The following is a 22,117-nucleotide window of genomic DNA, read 5'->3' as shown; positions in this document are numbered from 1 at the left end:
GGGTACGGAGGAGGGGGAGGTACGGTGGGGGAGGGGAAAGGAGAAGGTGGGGAGAGGAGGGGGAGAGGAAGGGAGGACATAAAGGAGCAGAGGAGGAGGACGGGAGAAGGAGAGGAGGAGGGTAAAAGGAGAGGGTATGGAGAAGGAATAGGAGGATACCCTCTCTTCCGTACCCTCCCCTCCTCGTCAGGAGTGGCGCTCTAATTTCGCCTTGCAGAGGTTCGTAAACGTCTTTCATTTATTAGAGCGCAGCTCTTAGGCGCCCGTTTTCGGGTTGAGCGGCGTCTCCGTCGCCGTCGGCGTCGGCGTAACCGCGCGTTGCATTATGGGACGTTTCCCCACTAAAGTTAGCGAGAAAAGTATTCAGCTCTCTATAGCGGGACATTTTTTACGGTAAATTTAACGGAAACATTTTCCCGCTATCTTTAGTGGATTGTTTCCCCACTAAATTTAGCGGGAAAGTTTTCGCTAAATTTAGTGGGAAATTTAGCGAAAACTTTTCGCTAAACGGGAGGGGAGCAAGAGAGGAGGGTACGGTACGGAGGGGGAGGAGGGCATACCCTTCCCTCCGTATCCTCCTCTCCTCTTTCTCAAGAGCCGGGCTCTGATCCGGCATTCCAGAGAATCGTAAACGTCTTTCATTTTTGAACACAACTTTTTTATGATGCCCTTTCATTCTCCTATGGAGTGTATTTTTTAACTGATGTATGCATTGCCCCAAGGGTAATAAATTGGGGAGGGGGGGGGGCATCCGTTATTTTAGAAAACGTCGGTGCATATTAGGTAATGCTAGATGACCATAGAGTAATTATTTTCGGAAATGACGGAATATTCAGAAGTCCCTTGTATTTTTTAATGTGGCACAGCTTGCAGAGGTGTGCCCTTAAGGGATCTAAACATACTAGGAGTGAGCATGACGTCCGCCCCGTAGCTTCCGAATCCGCCAGCAATACTCTCGTGGAGGAGTGTCCTCTCTTAATATTTTTAACCTCTCCGCCTGCGCTGACTGGACGGTAAGAAGCAAGAGTTTGAAATGCTCCTGGAGAATCGCCTCCTGGACAAGCGGAGCGATCCCTTGTCTGCTCGCGTTTCTTTCCGAGAGTAGAATGTCCCTTCCAGTATTTCTTAAGATTTTTGCATAGCATACATTTGTTATAAAAATTTAAGAAGACCAAACTCGGGGAATATAATTTGGAGTGGGGATCTGTACTTTTCTTTAAAAATACCAGCAAAAAAAAAATTCTGCAAAGTACCAGTAATGACTCAGAAAATGTACTTCAAGTAAAGTACAAGTTTTCTAAAGCTCCCTCAAGTAGCACTTTACTTAAAATGTACTTATACTTCCCAACTCTGGAACCTTGACGTTAGGTAAAGGCATATGCATTTCTTTCCTTCCTCCTTTCTACTTCTTGGCATTTCAGCTCCATGTTTCTAGCATTTCCATGTTTCTAGCAGTTGGCATTTCTACTCCATGGCATTTCAATGTAAGCCAAGCAAATAAATAAATAAGAAAATGGCTTCATTGTTTGGAATGTACTGTTCTGATAAGGTTATGAAATCTCGACAATTGATTTCGCCAAATTTATTACATTATGTTCATAATATCGCTATACTTCATCAATTCTATCAATCTCGTTGTTAGACCAAGTAACTGATTCGTCAATCTGTTAATGGTCAGGGATTAATATTTTACAACTTCTTAATCTGTGCATATACACACCACTACCAATCGGAAAAGGCACCTTAGGCTCTGGTACAAATACGGAACTTTCATAACACAATTCAATTATATGTGCGTACGTTCAAGTCATTCATGGCGTTAGCCTCGTCGTTACGTTTACCAACCATAAACTTTTCAAGTAAATAGTCCCATGTTGCTATCGATGTTACTAGATTACTTCAGTTACGGAACTGCCCACAGATGCTGCTTCCACAAGTCGTACCCCCCCCCCCCCCCCCACCTTCCCCCCTGTTTCCTCACGACCCGCCTCCCGTCGTTCATTGCGCCACCAATTCGAAGACGGCTGCTAGAGTTACTGCAGTGTATTCCATGGAATACATTTACTGTTTTTTCAAGCAAAGCGTCTACATGGCGTTTCACCGCACTCCATGGGACCCAGGGTTATGAAACGAAAATCTAGATGACGCTTCAAACGACGGCAGGCTGAAGCCCCTTCATGTTTCAAAAGTAGCACAACGTGCGTCGAAGCACGAAACACGTGCAACGTGCAGCCCTTGGGAAGATCATGGCGGCACAGCGCAACACTGAGCTAGATTTTAGACATCATGTTCTTCCCAGAAGTGCCGCGCGGCACGTGTCTCGAGCATTTCCACACGTTACCGGACGACTGGAAACTAGCCCATGTTGTGCCCACCTTTAAATTCGGCAACCCTAATTCCCTCACAAACTACAGGTCTATTTCGTTAACTTGCGTATCTTGTAAATTGCTTGAACGTACTGTTTATTCTCAGATAATCAATCACCTAGTGATTAGCAATCTTCTTTTTCAAAATCAGCACGGCTTTCTACGAGGACGCTCCTGTGAACTTCAACTTTTGAACTAGTTACTGACCTTCATTCTAGTATTCACTCATCCCTCAGCACTGATGCAGTATTTATTGACTTTTCCAAAGCCTTCAACTGTGCCCCCTCCAAACGATTAGTACATAACCTAATATGACCAAAGATAGAAGCAGGCGTCGTTAAATGAATCTCAGGCTTTCCTTCAAATAAATACCAGTGTGTTGTTATAGATAACATTGTTTCTCCTCCTGTCTCCGTTAAATCCGGTGCCCCCGGGGTTCTGTCCTCGGGCCTTTACTCTTTCTCCTTTATATTAACGACATTCATACCAACATTATTTCTACCATTCGTCTCTTCGCAGACGACTGCGTCATCTATCGGACCTTAACTTGTCCCTCTGACAATGCTGTACTTCAAGCTGACCTTGAGAAAATTTCAAGGTGGTGTTCTCATCGACAAAAGTAGATCAACACAAAGAAAACTTGATGCATGAATTTCACTACAAAAAAAGAAGATAACCGAACATACTTATAAAATTAACAACACAGATATAGAAAGGGTACAATCATATAAATATCTAGGAATTCATTTAACACCCAGCTTCTCATGAAACCTTCATGTTGAAATAACTGAAAGGGATGCTTCTAAAATATTAGGTTTCCAAAGAAGGCACTTATTTCTAGATGACACTAACACGAAACGTATGGCATATACATCCCTTGTAGGAAGCAAACTGGAATACACAACAGTGATATGGAATCTACCTCAAGCTTACTTTATTAACAATCTGGAGTCACTACAAAGTAAAGCAGCCCGGCTTATAGCAGGCGATTACCGTATATATGCGCATTACACAAGTGCGGCCAATACGGCCGCACTTGTGTAATGGCCGCACCCCTAACTAAGCAAAAAAATCCGAAAAAATATATTAAAAAATTACCCGTGTCTAGGCCGCACCTACAATTTTAGAATCATAGTTGCGGCCATTTTCTTTTTTTCAAGTACTGCCGGCAGATGGCGCTCACCCGGCTGCGGCAGCCAACAACACTCAGGCACTCTCTCCGGTCTGTTTGCGCCTCTCGCTTTACCTCCAACAATCTGGAACCATACGTATCTCTTTGTGTTTTCAAGTCTCCCCCGGTTTCCCGCGGTCATCCACATCAGGCTTCTGGATGGGAAAGTATGCGAGTTACACGGCCGGCTTTAAACTCAAAGTTATTGCCTTTGCTCAAGAGAAGAGCAAAAGAGCAGTCAGGCGAAAGTTCGGTGTCCACGATTACGAAACGCCGGACGCCGAGACACCTTCCGAAGATGAGTCCTCTACTACGGACGAGTGAAAGGACTTTGCACGCCTTTCGATGCAATACCCATAAATTTATCCTTGTTCTACCAAGACGGGTGAGTACTTCCATTTAATGAAGGCAAGTAGTGAAACTTTTGGCACAAAAAAAGTACTTTCAAAAACGTTTTCATTCTTCTCCGTGTATTAGCCGCACCCCTAGTTCTCGCCCGAAATGATAAAAAAATACCTGCGGCCATTACACGCGTATATACGGTACTCTTCTACTATTAGCATCACCCGTATCAAAGAATCATTAAATTTAATGCCCCCGCAACCAGAAGGCGAATCGCACGTTTTTCGTTATTTCATACAATCTACCCGAGTTTTTCATCTTTCCGTCGAACGCACATTGTGTCCGCTACCCGCATTTTTCACTGCTTTGATCGTCCTAACAACGTGAATTCAGTAGTTGAACGTACTAACTTATACAAATAATCCCCGCTGAAACTCGCTATTAATGAGCAAGTAATTAGCAAGTAACATTGCAGTCATACAAGATTACCAAACTTTTTTAGACTTCTTTATTTCTTTTATCTCAGAAAAAACCCCAAGTCATTGTCACTCTGTATGCTTTGCTTTGCCATGACAACCTTTAATTGTTTCTTCGTGACTTTTTTTCTTTTCCTTGCTCGCAGTGTACTACGGCTATCTGTTTATTGTTTCTATTGTTTCTAATATTCGTGTTAACAATTCCCTTCTATGTAATGCCCGAAAGGGACTTTAGGGCAAATGAATAAATAAATAAATGACGTCACTTTTCCAACGATAGAGGGGCTTTACGGCAGGCGAACTGAAGGGGGTGGGGGCGGTCCGCGGGAGGTCCGCAACTGACGTAACCTAGTAAAGCTGACCCCAACACGCGGCTCAGACGCCACGCAGCTGCGGTGGCACTGCTGTTCACACAGCGCATGCGCAGACATATCATTTGACGTGGATCTGGTTCCTGCGTAGGTACAGTCCCTTCACGTGGCGTGGCCAAACGCGGACTTGTTTGCCAACAGAGTGAAGGTCAGCTTATAGTCTGCCATAAACAAATGGTTTGACGGTGTGATAGGAATCTTGGGTACGCTCGCCGTCATCACGTGCTTAACCATTAAACACTAGGATCACCTTACAAGGGTCTGGGTCCATGCTCAGACGTGCTGTGGGCAGACACGGACTTGTTTGTGAACAACGGGTGTCCCACGCGAGCAAGCACGTTCAGCATGTACGTGAAGGTAGGCTTGCCAGGCTTGCGATTGCGCGTGCTTGCTCACACGAGCAGGGATATGGCGGAGGCAAGACTCCTTGTTTGCAATCGTCTATTTGCGGCGAGATGTTTTAGTGACGCCCTCCTATGGTGCTCTCTCGTGACGTCATTACCTTGCGAACCGCAAATTCGATGGTGTTTGTAATGAGTATGGTGGACGCTTCAAATCATTGCGCTCTCAACGCAACACTGCCAACAGCGCCAAAATTGAAGTTCTTCCATTCCCCTTATGTCCGTCGTAGAAAAGTCCTTTGCTGACGTCATAGCACTGGGCCGATCATGGAAGGCCGATCACAGAGACGCTTTCAATCGCGCACGTCGCCAATAGCCGGGCTACTACAAACGTTCAGTTAAACCTGCTCTTATTCATCAGCCTCAATCGGTCCATCTGACAAAACTGAGTGCTTACGTTCACATGGCACATACCCACCTTGAGTACCCGAGTCACTCTGCCCGCCAGCGTCACGAGCGTCCTTCTCGTCTGTCAATCCGCTTAAACATCACTTGAGTTTGAACTTTACAGCACAGTGCGTCGTCACAAAAAAGAACGGTTTCCAGTGGCAATCGTCGATTGTACACTCCAACGTGTGGTCATGGTGCTGGCGAGATTCATCGAGGGAGCAGGTTCATCGATCAACAAACTCCGAGCGGCCAAGTTCCCAAATTGCCTCCGCAGTCGCTCTCCGGAACGAGAGCAGCCTCTCGCGCATTCTTCGTCGTCTGGTTTAAAGTTGAGATCGCCACTGTCGGCGGTAGACGTCGTAGGGATTGGATAATGTAGATGGATGGACACCACGGCTTGACTCCCTCCCAATCAGCACTTTCAGACAAAGGCGTCTCGCTTTGATTGAGCAACTCACGATTCAATCACCGGTGTCCCAGAACGCGGCGGTTAGTGTTTCCCCCGTACCTCTCAAATGCGGCGACTAATGTTTGGCACTCTTCAAACGGAGCATCCTAAAAAAAGTAACGGTGGTAATGCCTTTTCTTTTTTTTTTTTTTGCAACGTTATGTTGCAATGTATTTTTTTTATAAATTGCACGGTTGAGCGAAATACATTGTGAACGTTGGGCTTGTGCCGTTTTCTAACCAAGCAATTATGTGTCGGTCTCTTTTTACTGAAACGAGGTCACTGGAGTACGGATTTGGTACCCAGTCTAACACCTGCGCTGTATTCGCGGAAGATGTCCAGAGCCTGTTGCACAAAGGTGTCGTATCTGAAGCTGCTTTTCGATCTAGTTTTAATTAACGCTTAAAGATATACTGACAGGGTATGTATGGTCGCCAAGGTTTTTATTTGTACATGACGTATGAGAGCCCAATTACCCAAGACACAATTTGCGCCTCGGAATTCGATTTCTTTCCGCCCGAAAACCGCCAATCGAGGACTGGCTGGTTTGACTCGCGCTCACTCTCTTCTCCGTGGTCACGTGCCGTTTTCTAAGGTTTGGACACAAACACCAAAGATAATCAAAGTGGTGGGTCATCGAAGGCACACACTAAATAGTGGAAATGGTCAAAAATATGATACCCATTTTTGTGGCATCTAAAGCGCTGCAAATACATTGATTGAAAAAAACAAATTTCCCACTAAATTTGAGGCGAGCAGGAGAGGAGGAGGGGAGAGTACGGATGAGGAGGAGGGGCATACCTTCCTCTCCGTACCTACCCCTCCCCTCCTCCTCCTCAAGAGCTGCGCTCTAATTCGGCGTTACACGGGACTGTAAATGTCTCATTTTTTTATTGCCAGTGATATGACTGCTGCGCCATTTGCGCCAAACTGTGCAAAAGCACTCACCCTGTCCTGCTACACTTCTCCATGATGTGAAGAACCTGCAGCACCACCGCGCCCAAAATTAGAACTACTTTAGCAATGCCAAAACTTAGTGCTCAGGAAAATGTTTGAGTATCACTCGGAATGGCGTGTCGATTCAATGTACGGCTCTGTTCAGAAAAGATATGCACCTTTGTCGGGCCGTATATTTTGTTTTTGTTAACTTTTTATATGTGGCTTCCCAACCTGTGTAGGGAACGTGATCAAAAAAGAGTTTGCGAAAGACATAATATTTAAAGAGAAGAAACAATTGAGTACCCCAGATCGGCATCTATGATTTTTAAAGTTTTAGTTTATGTCATGTTTGGTGACACCTAGTACGCAAACTACAAATAGAAGAAATCTCAAATACTTTGCACTTAAAATAGACTACGGGAACAAGTATTGAGTGATATATATATATATATATATATATATATATATATATATATATATATATATATACAGCATTGTGAAAGTCATATATTTCGCGTCAAAAATCCGCGCACATGCAATCTTCGACGTTTTGTCACTAGATATTTGAGCCGTTATCTACAAAAATTAAATAGGTACAGTATTAGAAATTTTCATTTATTGTTTTTTAAACGTCCTTTCGAATGATATATAAATAATTTATTTATCTCAAAGATTAAAATTTTTATGTCGATCCAAACTTGTTCGAAATTACAAGGTTAAAAAAATTCAAAGGGGAATAATAATAATAAAAAAGAAACGTCATCGATTTTTCTGAAATTTATAGTGACAGTTCCCAAAAATACTCTCGTGTTTATTCACGAAAAACATGTTGCATCGTTCTGTTTCCTTCAAAGTTACTGCACTGCAAACTGTGCCTTCCACGCCGGCATTTTTGCCCAATGCCACGAACGAGATTTATCTTTTGATTCCGCGTATTTTATGACTATACTCGGTTTCCCCTTACGTTCAGACGCAGCGGACGCTACGAGCTATCCGCTCTGTGGACAAAGAACGTGATACGCTTTCCGGGCGTCGCCATGCCCCCTCTCCAAAGTCACGTGACACTCAGACGGCCTCCGATTGGCTCCGTCGGCTCGTAGCATCCGCTGCGCTCGGACCTAAGGTGAAACTGAGTATAGATATATTTTTGTGCTGTATTCGGGCATTAGGCTCAAGTTCGAGTATTTTTCTAATTAATACAATACCTTCGTTCCTTGTCCATCTTTTTTTAAATTTAACCAATAATCGATCACCCTTCGTCATACTGAGCGTTACGAGTTATCTCCTGTTGTCACGAAGTACGGAAACAGGGTTCGGAGTTTCTACGTGCCTTCTTTTTTCAACAATTTTCTGGTCGATATTTGTGGTGGGAACTCACTCGAACAGTTTAAGAATATTCTCCGTGTTATTGGTGAAGCGCGTTGTTGTGATCGACCGATGTATATTTGATATTGTCTACGTAGGTAGGTGCGCGTTGTACGTGTGTCTTTTTTTAAGAACATGATTATCATCGTTTACGCCACACTGTGCTTAGTGCATGTTTGATTTTGAAACTTTTTGGCCGGACGATTTCTGTGGTGTGAACTTACCAAAAGAGTTCAAGAATCTTCTCCACGGTATTAGTGGAGTATCCTGACTTTGTGCAAACGTGTGCGTGTATTGCTTCTTTTTTATATAAGCATGATCATCATCGTTTAGCCACACCGTGCAAAGTTCGTGTATGATTTGAAACTGCAACTATGGGGGGATACTTCCAACTATGAAGTGTAGGGTACTGTTCTACAAGCATTTACTGCCTTTAATATACCCGTTCCTCTCTCCCTTAGTATACACATATACGAATAAATATATAATTATAATTGTCAATTGTATTATTAATATTAATATTATTATTATTGTTATTATTATTTTTTTATTGTTATATACAATAGTGGTGGTGTGTAAGTATGGCGTTTTCCTACCAAACCTCAGTCTGCGATGCCGTTTGGGCTGCACTTCAAATGGCTTCTCGGAGACGCAAGCGAAGCCAACGTAGTGAAGGACTCAGAAAAAGAAACCGGAAATAATTCGAAGCCTTCTAGAGGATCAAAGCGAGTCCTTACAGAAGTCGAAGTGGCATTGAGAAGCTCTCGCTTAGTCGATTTTTCCAGTGGGGTTTAACACAGTGGACGGAAAGGAACGCTAACATGCTGAACTGAACTAGTTTAGGGAATTTTATGCAGGATGCAACGCAGCTGAAGCAGCTGATAACGTCTGACTGCTGGAATTTGCTCGTTTCGGTGTAATTGTGTCCTCCTTGCAACAACTACTATGTTTTCGAACGCGCCATTAAGACATTGGAACATTTAAACCATCTAAGGGCGTACAGCGTTGAGCCAGTAAAACAGTACGTTGTACGAATCAGAAACGATTTCTTTCGTGCAAAGTTCCGCAACTGTTCCATTATTTTCACTTTTAAATCACCGCGCGCGTCATTGGATTACTCAATTAACCAACAAATTTTTTGGGGATGGTTAAAGCACCTTCGTGGTGTAACGCTCTCTGTCCGTCCTCGGAGCGCAAGGTGTTTGTTGGCATCTCACGTAATTAATGTCGAAAAAAAGAAAGTCCGCGATTTTGCTTTAGCACTTGCTTCCTGGCCTAAAACCCCAATATTTCGTTCATAAGGAATTGTTCCCTTCAACATTACGAAGATTACTCTGCTGCCCGCAGTGATCCGACGTGAAGTACTTTAGTAATATGAAGTTTCCTTCGTCATAGACAAAAAGATATAAACTAATACAAAAAGCACCCGGTAAAAAAAAAAAAGGTTGCAGGTGGGTCGTTTCAAAGATATAGACCCACAATAGGACGACCATCAAACATTATCAAGATTGAGTATATTTACCGGTAGTAACCATTAACGATTACTCTCGAAGCAGCCGTTCAATTACTTTTGTGGGCAGGAGACAACGTAGCCTAATCTAGCACTCCTAGAACGGCTGTGGACCTAATATTTTTATACATATAAACATAAATACAATAAAAAAAATTGAGAACCTATTATAAAATGGCTAGAAATATTTAAAGCAATTGGCATGACGTGAGGCTTCAGGCAAAAGAGCCCATATTGAGGTCCATGTATAATACCTAGCAAGAAGACCACGTAACAAATTTATTGTAATTTGACCCAAAGAAGCCACAAAAAAATATCGGCAAAATCGCCTTTGTTTTTAATTTGTAATAGCATTAAGAAAAACCACAAAAAGCTATAGACACAGGCGTAAAGGCTCCAGCCAATAGTTTCCCGGGTAACCAGCTGGTAGCTTTTCAAACCTATCGCTGGTGCGCTCAGTCAAGCGCTTTTGATGTCTCCATGGGAACGCATAGAACAAACGCAAGGCTCTGCGTAGCTGTTCATAAAGTACGCGCTATTTACGTCAGACTCGTAGTTTATGATTGACCTTGAATTGAAGAAGCAGAAACGCTGTTTTCAGTGACCAGTCGAGAAGGCACCCCCAGGAATAACGAGCTATAAACAGAGGGTTTACAGGTATTGGTATTGGTATTTATTGCGTGCCCAAAACACCGTGAAGGCAGGTAGAGATGTGAAATCTATGGACTACCAAATCGATGACTTGAATATTTTATTAATCGCCGGCTAATGTCTTTACCAATTCATCGTCCAAAAGAGCGAAGCTGCAAAGTACTGCACTGATTTCTTTTTGCAGTTTACTATTATACATTTGTGTCAAGTTAAAATTTCTAAATAAATAGAATGTATCTAAAACTTTTTTATCACCTAAATAATACTTAGTCGCTGGGAAATTGCGGTCAGTTAGAAGGTATATTCGTTTTGCTCTTTTCTCTCCTCACTTCTGCTAACAGTAGGGTGACCAGACGTCCCGTTTTGGCCGGAACAGTCCCGTTTTTGAGGTCCGCTTCTACCGCCCCGTCTTTTTGTCCCAATAAAAACTCATGTCCCGTTTTTGTAGGAGCGCATAGTTTCGAAATTGGCTCCAAGCGAGTTGAAGCAAACCGAAACTATACCTACTCGTTACAAGTATATATTATAAAAATAACCATAGGTACTTTAAAATATTTAGCCAGGGAGTAATATTTGGAACTGTTCTTGCCCACTAACACTTTTTCTCTCGCGAAGACGCGTGTGTAGAAATATTTATTTAGTTACGGTATATAGCACTCATGTGCGGTTGAACCACTGGGTTGAACTTCTCATATAAGTGCGTAGACTTTTACAACGGAGTCTCGCAGGATAAAGTCCTGCTTAGGAAACTTCAATCGTCGGCAAAATACGCCCACCAACGAGGGACCTGAAGCAGGACCTTCCAAATGAGTGCATGCAACTGAACTGTGTGTGTGACGTTTCCCTAGGCCCTAGGGCATTAGTGCAAAATGGTAACGTTTTGATATAAGAGCAGTTATTTCATTAAATATTTTCTGCCAATCTTAATCTTTAACCCCCTCCCCCCTCCCCCTGGCTGGGATGTCCCGTTTTCTACCTTGAGGAATATGGTCACCCTAGCTAACAGCAATACGTCATCTGAATGGATGCTAAAGAAGGGGGGGGGGGGGGGGGGGGTTGGTGGCCAAGGGTGTTTGCGCACTGCAGCTCGGAGCGCGTGAAGCGAAACCTCGCGCTGCAGGACCCATGTACCAGGGATTCAATGCTCACACCTCTTCTTTTCAATTTGAATGAGCATCGTACCGGCGTGATGTCGTAAATTACTACTGCGCGGTACAAGTTAACGACCCCGGGCTAGCGGTTGTACCGTGCACTGGCAAAATTTATTATCGACAGCTGAGACACAAGGCACCCATTGAGGCTTACTAACTTCCGGTTGTACGAACATACGCGCAACAAAATAACATCACATGCCAAATAACCGAGAAATCAAAGAAAATGATGCGGTATTAAAACACGCTGTTGTTGCGTCGCTAAGGCTATATGATTCCCAGCTATCGACCCCTTTCAAAAAAGTGCGCGCCATCTAGTAGCTGATGAGCAAACTATCCGAGTCCGCGAATTGTTTGGGCACGTATTCTCGTCACGTAGCGGACACGACGGCTACTTCAGCGTTCGGCGAGGACTCGGATCCAATCACACACTTTGTGCCCAAGTAATGGCGACCGCCAATGTTTTGCTCGATGGGGTTTGGAAAAGGGTCAGTTCTGTTTCACAAATGTGTATAATGCTATTCTCATCATTTCGCTGCAATTTAACAATCCTATCAGTTTCCGTATTTGACCGACTAATAGATATTTGGATAATATATACCTGCTACAGGGCAACATTCAATATCATTTTCATCGAATTACAATAAGTGATCGGCGAATTGGCTCGCGATCCTGACAACGAGCGTGCATCGCGCTGCGCCGGGAATGACGCGCTCCGATTGGCCGATCAGAAAACGTCATCCGATGAAAATGACATTTCATTTTGACGCTCTTCGAGGTTTTAAAGGTCACAGATTGATTGAGAGTACTTATTCTGTGCGGAGTCCTATTTGCAAGGTGGAGGTTTCACTGGTAGCACATTAGACAAAATCGTAACTTGGCGCAAGCTTCACAGTCCTATAGGGGCCTACTTCGGGCCTAATATGGTTTTGCTTCGAGGCGTTAGTTTGTGCCAGAGGACTTTCCTGTGGTATATCAATGGCTTTTTCTCTGGTTCGCCACATCATTGCCGATGTGCCAGACTTCAGCCAAAGGTGCCACAAACAACCGAAGAACCAGCAGTGATGCCTAACTCTGGGACTTGCTTGATTACTAAAGTTCGAAGATGCCAGGTGAGAGCCAAACCGCCACTTGTTCAGCAACTTTTGACCTTGTTCCCCAGACCCTTGGCAAAGAAAGTCAAGTTTTTAGCTCTACCTTTACCTCGGGCACGTAGCCAGGATTTTGTTTCGGGGGGCCCGCCCATGACAAAATGCTGTATGAGGGGGAGGGGGGAGAGGAGGTCCCAGCAAAATCGAAGATTTCGGGGAGCCGGGGGGGGGGGGGGGGGGGCCGGGCCCTATGGGCCGCCCCCCTGGCTACGTGCCTGCTCTACCTATATATATATATATAGAGAGAGAGAGATATGACAGGCACTTTCATCATCGTAAGAATATGTCCGTTCTAGTGAATTAGGAATGGCAATTGTTTCTAAAATGCTTTTCACCCCGGTCGCCAGATTCCTTTTATGCTCCACTGATTTGATTGTACAATGATGAATAAAACTTCGCGAAAAAAAACAAGGATTTCTAATAACCTAAATGACCAATGCTCGTGGAATCATAGTCGCAATCCCATACTTCAGAAAACATAATTTTCGTGAAAACCTAATTTTGTTGAATATTTCAATTCGAAAAAATATTACAGATATTGGATCTGTTTATTTGATATAACAATGTTTTCTAGCCCGTACCCCCTTCCCCCTTGTGTAACGCCCGCAAAGGCCTTCTAGGTTTAAAAAATTATGATGATGAGGGTGCCAATCCTATTATATTGTTCGGATTTCCTGTTTTCGGGTAAATCCGATAAAATCCGAAAACACACTCGCCGGTAAAAAATTTTTTTCAATTCGGATATATCAGAGAAACTCGAAATTTGGAGGTCACGATGATGAAAAAAAAGAAGAAGCAGTTTTCTACAAATACGTTTGGTCAGAGCACAGGTTCAGAGGTTATCGGGAGAGTCCTCCACAGATTCCTTCAAAATCTCGTAGTATTGACCAAAGAAGGTTCACCGTTTATCCCTTCAAGGCTTGCTCAGAACAACGGGGCATGGCAATTCTGGGTCACCAAACAAACCGCTGTTTTCGTGTCCAGATTATACTTCTTAGAGGAAGGTAGAGTTGTGATTTGATAACCCTAAAAGCTATGAATTCTAGGATTTCACAGGAGGGATACCTCACCACTCCACCCAGCGCTGCCGCACGGAGAAGCCGTAGAATAGTTCTGATGAAAACAAAACAAGCTTTCCAACGACTACGTCAAAGAGTTCAGTTGTTTTAATGTCTTTTTTAAGCTTTGTCGTGCGACAGTTAGTATTGCTAAAGGTAAGTGCGCCAATGCCACGTGGTACACGTACGCTCTTAAAAATCTTGGTCAGGGTTATACCCGCCGGTTAATGTATATTTTTTTAATTTTCATCTTGAAAATTTGGAAACCTAGCAAAAATAAACTCCCTACTTTGAAGAATTGGAAATCTAACAAAAATAAACATTGATTAGCTCCGAATATTCTGCAACATATAAACTCCGAAAGACACCTTCCGAATTTCACGAGAAATATACTCCGAAAACACGAAATCCTATATACAGTATATCACCCCACTGTAACGAATTCATACATACCATTCCCAACCGTGAAATATTGCGGCCGCACATGCGTTGAGATATATTGTGCCGCATAACAGCTGAAAATGAAATTCCCGCAAAATGGCATTTACTGAGGGATTTCTTCGCGACATGAATCACAAGATGGTGCAAAAAGACGGCGATGACAAAGTCAGATCACCGGAAGGTGATGCGCTTTTCGCCGCAATGTCGAAATCGGGCGTGGACTCATGCAAACGGGCTCTTCAAATTCGATTAATGCAGAGATCTGGGCGCTTCCTCTTTGTTCTGTGGAAAAGTGGGAGTTCCCATTTCAGACTCGGGGAGTCGCCTTTGGAGTAGAGCGGTATGAGCCACTAGTGTTTCTGCGACCCAGCGGCTTTTTTAACCCTAAGGAATAAAATTATTTTTGGACTTAACTCAATAATGGTTTAGTTGTTGCCACCAATCAAATGTTTTTGTCCACTAAATATTCCAGTGGAAAATACCGTTTAGCAACGGAAAATTGAAGGAAATTCACGAGTCTCATAATGTTTTCGGCTTGAATGCCGTTAAAATACCCGTGAAACAGGGAGATAAGACTACAACGCAAACTACGTGCTATTTTCAAAAAAAAAAAAAAAAAAAAAAAAAAAAAAAACGACGACGACAGGTTTAGTTTGTCCGAAAAGCTGTCGGACTGGTTGTCAAGACACCATTGCGCACTGGCTGAGCTCAAACATGTAGCGCAATATCTGATGTGGAAAAAGTCGCCTCTCTTTGTTTTCGTTTCCTTCATAACCACATATTTAAACAGAAAGCAGGAGTGCAATATCTTTTAAAGGTCGGTGAAATCTCGCGAGATATTACAGCATGTACACCTGTGTCATTAAGAGAAAAAGTGTTGTTCACCGGAAGTCTGAGTGCACAGTTCCCAACGCGTGCTATTATTAAAGCATTTTATTAATTGAGATCAATGCGTCTGGCCGAGTGGTCTTATTTGAAGCGGAGAGTGGAAAAAGAGCGAGGGTGAGGTGGGGTGGCGATGATTAAATGAGCCACTCGGACGACCGGGGGAACGCGATGACGGATGAGTACAGTTTCTTCAAGTCACCAAGTATTGTGTTTCTTGTTGGTTTAGTCCATTCCCTTTACGTGGTCGGTCGGAGTTCGGATGACAATGTAACAAGCGCTGCCGCACATTACAGCGCAAGTTCTAACTGAGCAAACACCTATGGGCTGCTTATGCCGGCAATTCTGGTGGTGCGGAAATGCGCACGCTGCAAAGCACCATGGAAGTTCGCCGTCAGCACGCTGTCAGCAGCCAAAGACTCCGTTACGCTCTCCAGTGACTAGCCCGTGACGGAGAAACGCCTCCGGATTAAACGAAACAAATTATTCCCGCCGACGACAGGTGAAATCAAAACAGGCTCGCTCAAGTCGCGTTTCCTCGTTTCTTTATTTCTCCCTCGTCAGGTTCCACGCGGGACCAGAGGCTGCTTGCGCACGAAGGGGCGTGACGGCCGGAAGTGGGTCAGGGCGCACGAAGCGGACAGGCAGCGCGGCCTGTCGGCGGAAAACTGCGATCGAGGCTCATTAATAACGGCCGCGCAGCGCGGAGCGGGCGCAGATAGCGAGCAGGCCGTCACCCCTTGTGGGGGGCTCCGGAATTAAGTTTTAATTAATCGTTGCTTGACCCCGGGGGAACAGCGAGAGGGCGCTGCGTGCACGAGCGGCGGCCGCCATCGGAGCCGGCGATCCGCTGGTGAGGGTGGGGTTGTGCGGCCGCCTGTAGTAGTGGTCACGTGACCGGTATGATTACCCTGCTGCCGCTGGGAAGGTGAGGAGGGCGCACGCGTTGATGGAGAAGGCGCTATGAATAGAAGTTTTATCGTTAGTGCCTTCGCGCGGGCGCGCGCGGCTGCTGGGGTTCGTTAAGTGGACTCATTAATCGACATAGCTCTGGCCGATGTTTTGAGCAAGTAAAAACGTAGATTTCTCGTGATTTTCTCGTTTGCCTAGCAATCGCACTTTTGATTATCGTACTAAATGATTTTTTCTTTTTCTTTTTTTTTTTTTAGAAAGGAAGAGAGAGTAAGGGAGAGGGAGAGAGAGATCGGGAACGGGAAACAGGGAGCTTAACTTAGGCTATCCTGGTTGGCTACTTCGGGAAGCAAAATAGTTTGAACCACGCACACCCGAGCTAGATTATCTTGGTCTCAGAGATACACAAATGCCGAGGTTTACAAACGCACATAAAAAAGGTCATAAATTAACTGCCTCCTTGTGCAACTGGAAGACGTCATTCATGTTCACTCCTACCTTTATTTTGGCCCGCCAAAGTTAAAGTTTCATTAAATGAAGAAAAAAAACAAAAAAAAATGAGAACATGCTAAGATAATCTTGTTTGTGCTCATATAATATATATATTTATACCGGGCGTTTTTTTTTTTTTTTAACTCAACATTTTTGTTTAAAAATAGCCGTGAAATTTACATTTATGCGGTTTGTGCAGGTGAGTTGTACGCCCAGGGGGGGAGATAGTATAGGGGGCTATTCGTAACGATCAGTTGGCTAATTAATTATAATTCGGTAAATAACTTTTTAAATAATGGAAATAGACATATCCTTCCAGTTAAAGACTTGCTCAGCGTCATCCACAAACCACTAAATCAGTAATTTTCAGAAAGACTTTGAGCACGTGAGAAGCGTAGTTGTGCACTAAGGTTACCACCCGTGGAGAAGGCACAAGGCTAGCGGTCGCGGTAAGACGTCAGCGCGATTTTTCCGTCTCTTATCTAGCCCACTTAAGCCTTGTGACTGATCCACGAGTGGTAACTTTAGTACATATACTACACTTCTCACGCGCTCAAAACCTTTCTGCAAATTTCTAATTTATTGGTTTTCGTTGACAACAACGCATAAAGTTGGGCGAGTTGGTTTGACATGAAAGGGGAACATGTTTTCGATGACACTGAGCAAGTTTCTAATTGAAACCATATGTCGATTTTATTAATTAAAGTTGATTAACAAATATTAACTAATTAGCTGGCTGATCATTACGATTAGCCCTTTATACCATGTCCCCTTGGGCGTATAGCTCACCTGCACAAACCGCATAAGTGTATCCTTCAATTTGTTTTTCAAGAAATCAGTTAAGTTACAAAACTTCACTCATTCCCATTATATATATATATATATATATATATATATATATATATATATATATATATATATATATATATATATATATATATACCGGGTGTTCTATTTTAATTCGGACGGATTTATTACAAAACATTCGTAAAAGATGCACTAATACGGTTTGTGCCGGTGAGTCGTAGCGTCAGGAGGACATTATGTGGGTGGCTAATCTTTGCGATAAGTCGCATAATGAACTAAACTCCTTAATTAACTTTTTAATTAGTAAAATAATCTAATGATTTCAATTAGAAACATGGTGAGCATAATCGAAAACCGCTATATCAATCAACTTTAAAGCGACTTGAAGCTCGTGGGAAACTCGGGGGCACATCAAAGTTACCACTTGTGCAGCAGGCGCAAAGCTAGCACTGCCAAAACGAAGATGATTAGATTATCATCGTGTATATATATATATATATATATATATATATGTGTGTGTGTGTGTGTGTGTGAGCAAACGAGAGCATCTTCCTATGCTTCCGTTTTTTACAGCGAAGCTGTTTATGGCTAGGGTCCCGCGGATTTTTCGTGTGCGGCCACAGAAATGACGTGACAGTTTCATGACGTCCTGTGCCGTCACGACTTAGTCACGTGACGTCACAGCTTCGTGACGTCACGCTAAATTTGGCGGGGAAATTGACGCCACAGCTTCGTGACGCCATGTGACGTCACAACTTCGTGTCACGTGACATCAATTTTCCGCTAAATATGGTTGGGAAATCGACGTCACGGCTTCGTGACGTCATGTGACGTCACGACTCATTTGTGTCAGTAAACACTGACACACATGAGGTGAGGTCGACCAGTCTACTCATCACACACGTCTGTGTAAACGACCGGCACACTCTTAAAAAAAACTTTTAGCCTTTCCACTTTGGTGAAGAAGGAAGACCAGCGAAGCTGTATTATGGCTGGAATAAAGTAATGGCCGGCCGCTAGTCGGCAAGCCAGAATGGAAAAGCTGGAAAGCTTGCACCATCTATGAGTGACCATGGCAAGCGGACAACCGGCAAACACAACACTCTGGACAGCTACCGCCATCTATGAGTGACGGCGGCAACCAGAGTTTTGTGTCGACATTTGTTTGCGGGGGACACGATCCTGGGGAAACTAGCCCTTAACAGCTCCGCTGTAAAAGGGAGTAGTACTTCGTTCTTCTGAGGGACTAAATCGATGCCACTGAGTGACTGAGAGCGATCCCCCCAAAACGGCAAAACCCCAGTTTAGTCCCTTTCTTTCCTTTTAGTTCCTTTGCATTGATTCTTTTAGGTCGAAGTTTTGACCCGTTAAAGTAAGTGTTTTTGATCCCTACAGCAGGACATCAGGGACTAAGTTTAACTTTTCATTAAACTAATTATGGTCCCTTAAAGGAGGGATGCAACAATATTTGTACTTTGCTCAAATACCGCTTAAAACGGATCCCTAACGTTAATGACCTATGAAACACGCGCTCGTTTTTCACCCGACGCAATAGAAGTCTCAGAAAAAAATTTAAGAAAAACGAGCAGCGTTCACCCCCTCAACTCGCAGCGAGAACAAGCGGCCACGTGATCTGGAGCCGATTATATGCCGCCAGTGTTGATCATAGCCACGCGCTGGGGTTGGCAAAGCGCAGGACACGCGCTGAGTTCCAGACATTGTTATGGCTCGGCTGTTGTCGTCGTTGCAGCGATTGGACACGGGTCACAGCCCGAATGCTTCTCGAGCTGGCAATTGTCACGAGCCCAAGTCGAGTGCTCACGCAATGCTAAGGTCAAATCTATGAACCGCATTCAAATATCGTCACTTGTGTGTACTGCGATCCCCACGTTACGTCATCAAATTTTGCAAAGGAGAGGTTGAATGAAAATGATCGCTTTTGTCCTTGAAATTACACCGCAACAAAGGAGTTTCTTGACCAATGGCGTTGCGTGTGAGTATCCTTGAGTCCCAGGTGTGCCAGTAAGCTCGTGTAAGAGAAAAACATTCCAATTGAATATCGTTGCACAGCTCCTGCGCTGTCGTGTCCACAATTGGAGGAGTAACTTTGATCCCTTTGAGGATTATCTGTGCGATGATTGGGAGGTAACTTTTTGATTTGAGTACCAATTATTGACTTTTAGAGATCAATTTTATAGAATATAGGGGAGTAACTTTCGTCCCTTCAAGGATCCACTTTGACGCCTTTAGAGGCTGTTTTTATACTAGCGAGGGAATAACTTTCGTCCCTTTTTCGATGAATTTTTCAGTATTGAGGAAGCGAATATCGTTCCTTTGAGGGTGAATTTTGACGCTTTTAGTGATGAATTTTATAGTAATATGGGAGTAACTTTCATCTTTTCGTGGACAAATTTTGACACTTTTAGAAAAAATTTCTAGTAGTGAGACCCTTCAGCTGTGATTAGGAGTGAAAGGTTTGCGGCATTGAATAACTTCCTGTTCTGAAAAGGCTGATTATGCAACTTCTCTGAAGAGGTATCTCTTCTAAAAAGTTCCGAAACCAGTCTTTACAGAACAGGAAGGTATTCACCACTTGCCGCCGCAACACCGCAAACCTTTCAATCCCGTTTAGTGCTAAAATGTGGAAATATTGCAGTACACCTGAAAAGTCGCACAACTTTATTTGGAAAAAACAAGCCTGTGTTACCAAACAAGCAGCATCATATCCTACCCCAATCTAAATGGTAATGATGCCCGTCAAAACTGGAAATATGTGAACAACACTTGTAGAATTTAGAGGCAGGCTTTAACAGCCAACATCACTGTTTTCTGAAAAAAAAAGTTGCAGCAGCAAGCTGTAGTCAAAAATTAGCACTTTCATTGTGGAAATACGTTTATTCAGGAACTACGAAACACTGGAAATAAAAAAAATTACACATAACAAGTATACAAAAGAAAATACTGCCATCTTGGCACTGGAGAACTTAACAAAATTTAACATGCCTAGCATATATAGGTGTGTCCCATGGTTCTTAGCGCTGTAGAACGAGCCCGAAACATTAGTGCCGGCAGATTTAAAGTTTAAGCGTTCACTGAATGTGCAAGTTAACTGTTGAAATTGTAAGGAATTTCGCCTCATTTCTGTAAAAAATGAGACTAACTTGCCAGGGCCAACGGCGGAAATGTTTGCAGACGACAGAATTAGCAATGGTTGTAAACTGTGACGTGATTTCTTCGAAGCCCAGCAAGCATAAGTCGCTCTGTCATCTGCTCGTTGTGTCTGTCGGGAGTTACAACCATCGCTAACTTTGTCGCCTGCAAAGATGACTGCTATTAACACAGATCACTTTGTTGGTCTTGTCATGTGAAGGGAGCTATGCCTTGAGATTTCTGGAGGAGAAATAACATTCGTGAAAATTTTTTGAAATTTTTCTGGCACATTTCACAGCACTAAAGTCTGTTGTAAGCACCCTATATATCAATTCAAGAAAACTTGGAGACAAACCTGCCAAGAAACAGCTCTTTTCGATGTCCTTTTTTTCCGCGTGTAAAAAAAATTACTATAAAAATCACACCTTAGTGAAAAAGCCCCAATCGTAAGATATATTGCAGTAAAATGATTAGTATATTTATTAATTTAAAAAAACTGGCATGGGTTTTCGACTTTTAGGGAATGCTCAAGAAAGCAAAAACAATGCTCTCTTAAATGCTAATGTATTCCTTAAACACAATACAGAGGCACAGGGGAAACACATTTTAGCAGCACGTAGGAAGCAAAAAGCTTCAGTTCTTTTTTGTCTTCTTCGAATTCAAGGTGGTCAGCTGCCCTAGACCTATACAACCCTACTTTGTGTGCTTGAGATTTACAAGTATCTCGAAACGAATATGCGACGATATTTAACAAAGTATTAAAGGTCGAAAACCCACGGCAGGCAGAAACAAAGTGCCACAGGTTCTAAAGGGCCTTCTGCTTCATAGGCCTGATTTTCGAAGAGCACACAGCAGCGCTCAATTGATATCCCGGGACACACTGCGACGAGAAGACTGCGGGGCACCTTTGAAACAAAGGTGTTAAGACAAATAATCAAATCAAAGTCTTTCTAACAAAAAATCAAGAAAAAAGCAACAGAGGACTATCCTGTACAGCAGACGCAGGTAACCGATGATATGCTGGCTGAAACAGTTACAATAAGTTCTCCCTAAATCTAACACCACAAACCAGTTACTCAAATATTGGTTTCGGCAAATCGAAGCTAAATTGGTTATTGCAGCAGCTGGAATATCTTCCCCGGGCCTGGTCATGATCGGGTACTCAACCTCCACCACGTGGTTGGAGTGGCAGGCCAGGGAGTGGCACAAAGAACACAAAAAATGGACCATATCCGGATGGTGCCTTCTCCACAATAGGCTTCCAACATATTGCGGGCACCTCAGCCGGAATTCGAATCCGTCACTTGGGGATCCGTAGGTCGGCGCTTAGCCTCGGAGCCACCGAGGCAGCATGTGCCAGGTGAAGCAAAATATTTAAAACGTGGAATAGCGGAGTTTAGGTCATTACTTTGCTCAATATTACTTTAAACACTATGACATCCGCTCTGGAGGATAAATTTGTACCAAAAAACTCAGTTCTCCACTTCCAGTGTCCCTTTTTTCTTATTATTTGCCGTTATAGGAACAAAAGCCTGTCTAAAAGCCAAGGGACAACGTGATTTTTGCGAAGAAACGTGGCCATATGGTTTCCCGTTACAACCTCTCGTGATGCTCGGGACCTTGAAGCCAGCCCTAAAAGG

Source organism: Ixodes scapularis, unplaced genomic scaffold (genome assembly GCF_016920785.2).
Source record: "Ixodes scapularis isolate PalLabHiFi unplaced genomic scaffold, ASM1692078v2 PGA_scaffold0__279_contigs__length_252992795, whole genome shotgun sequence".
Lineage (NCBI taxonomy): Eukaryota > Metazoa > Arthropoda > Arachnida > Ixodida > Ixodidae > Ixodes > Ixodes scapularis.
This window is presented reverse-complemented; position numbering follows the sequence as displayed.